We start from the raw sequence: 2771 nt of genomic DNA on the forward strand, positions 1-2771 counted from the left end.
ATCCACTCCCATAACCACTGCAACAAAACTGGATAAGGATACTGGTAAATCAGTAGATATTACTGATTACAGAGGTATGATTGGCTCTCTACTCTATTTAACTGCTAGTAGACCTGATATCATGTATGCTACCTGTCTTTGTGCAAGATTTCAAGCAGATCCAAGAGAACCTCACTTAACAGCTGTGAAAAGAATTTTCAAGTATCTTAAGGGAACAGCTGATCTGGGATTGTGGTATCGCAGAGAATCAGATTTTAAACTAATAGGTTACTCAGATGCAGATTTTGCATTTTACAAAATTGACAGGAAAAGCACAAGTGGAAGCTGCCAATTTCTTGGAGGCAGATTGGTTTCTTGGTTTAGCAAGAAACAAAAGTCAATTTCCATATCAACTGCAGAAGCAGAGTACATTGCTACAGGAAGCTGTTGTGCACAGATTATTTGGATGAAGAATCAGTTACTGGATTATGGGTTAACATATTTTAAAATCCCTATTTACTGTGATAATCAAAGTTTTATTGCTATGACAGGTAATCTAGTTCAACACTCAATGACAAAGCACATCAACATTAGGTACCACTTCATAAGGGAACATGTGGATGCAGGTACAGTGGAATTGCATTTTGTTCCAACAGATCAACAACTAGCAGATATCTTCATAAAACCACAATGTGAAGCTACTTTTACAAGATTGGTAAATGAACTTGGAATGGTTTCAGGTTCTTTCTCTAAATCTGCTTAGTTTTTGTTCTGATGCATCAGACTTTATGATCAGTATGTACATAAATTACTCTCTTTGTGTATTCTGTGCTTAATTGAAAATTGCTTAAGTACTAATTGTTGTCTGATGTGAATTTCTAAACTCTGATAGTGATATGACTGTTTATGTGACTAGTCAATCCTATGAGGATAACTGTGCTAGATGCTGACCTAGTAGTCTTCAACATACTAGAGATCCCATGTTAGCAGTAATTATTTATGTGGAACTCTATTGACACAAGCATATTCTGATATTGAGCTTAGTTAAGTTCACTTTGTCTATCTTATTACTAAGTCAAAAACTAGAATAATGCTTCTCATCTGTTAAGTTCCGGTGTTAGTAAATTTGCTGAATGTACTAAGTGTTGATAAACCTCACTTATCAAAAGAAAAAGGAAAAGAACAAGGAATAAAAATCAGGTACTGCTTTGAGATCTAGAGTAAAAATGTGGAAGGGACGACCCAAGCACATTGCTGGTATTAAGTAATATGCATCAGAAAAGCAACTAATTATTTTTCGTGGTGACTTTTCACACTCTATGATTACTGGAGAAATACTCTGATAATAGCATAAATTCTGATAAGCAGTCGTGACTCACTTACACTGAGAAGCCACTGTAAAATGGAATTTCAAAAGATGCATAAAATAAGCACAAAATAGTAGAGGTGGACTCATGCATGCACTCATTCAAAAGTACACTTCAGAATAATGACAGATTTTTAGTAAAGTTCTTAGTTATGCCTTATTCCTAAGATGTACTGAAGTGAATCAGACTTTACTCTTTGTCTGGTATTTTTCTTAATGCACACACTTACACTCCATATGAATGATGAAAATTACTGTGGCGTTCAATGTTGTTTTAGATGAACAGTTTATGTGTCAGATTGCATAAATTTCGAGGACAGGTTCTGATGAAAGTTCTGAAGAACCGAAATCAGAATTTGTATGAAGAATCACAGAGATAGGCATTCATTTTTCAAGTTAAGAAATCATGTTCTGATGACTGTTAAGTTCTGATATAAGTCTAAGTGCTGATATTAAATTCTGATCCTCTATTTGATTTATTTGTGGTTAAAATCTGAAATAGTCTTCATTTAAATCAGAATATGTACGGGTGAGATATTAACAGTCAATTCAATTAGGGTTAGTGGAACACGTACATGCACAGTAATTTTTACTTGTTTCTTGTGCGCATTAAACCCTGTTTTACATTTCCAATGACTGTTTTTCTTCTTCCCAATCTAGGAAGACGAGGTAGAATTATTTCTACCTGTCCGCATTTAATTATCCTAGCGTCTCCTCGCATTCTAATGCCTATAAAAACCATCACCTCACATCAGCCTACGCATCATTTCTTAAACACTCACTCTCTTTTCCTTCATATCAACAAAATCATGGTTAACTACAATATATTTTTGAACTATGAAACCTTCAACATGAAGTTGAGCTGTGAGGACTGACAGCAGGAATGGCACGTAACTGTCATTCCTGATGAGATTTGGAACTCGGTTCCCCAGGAGGTTCTCACACACCTCCTGTTCTTTTACATGGACTACCATCGCCATCTGGAGCGATTGGAAGAAGAAAGGCTGGAAGCTCTCCATCAACAAGAGCGAATCATTCGACTCGCTATTCTTTTTGTAGAGAGTCGAAAGAAGAAATAATTTGTTTTCTTCTTCCTGTTTTTCTTCATCGTCAGCTTTGTCCGGCTTTTTAGCCAAGGACAAAAGCTGTTGATGTTAGGTTTAGAAGCTTATGAAAGTCTTGTAATGCTCTGATGTAATTTCCATTTCATGAATGTATTCTCTTAATATATTAATGGAATTTCTTGTTTTTGCAAGATTTTGTCTCTGAAATATTCGCACTTTTACTGCACTGTTAAATCCTGATATATCCATATTCTGATGACCATTTTAATTATTAATTTAAATTAAGTTTTGATTTTCAAATAACAGTACTTGTTTACTTGATTTTTTTTTTGGTCATTCTCACACTTGGAATTTTTTTTACA

This window comes from Apium graveolens, chromosome 5, assembly GCF_009905375.1.
Source record: "Apium graveolens cultivar Ventura chromosome 5, ASM990537v1, whole genome shotgun sequence".
NCBI lineage: Eukaryota > Viridiplantae > Streptophyta > Magnoliopsida > Apiales > Apiaceae > Apium > Apium graveolens.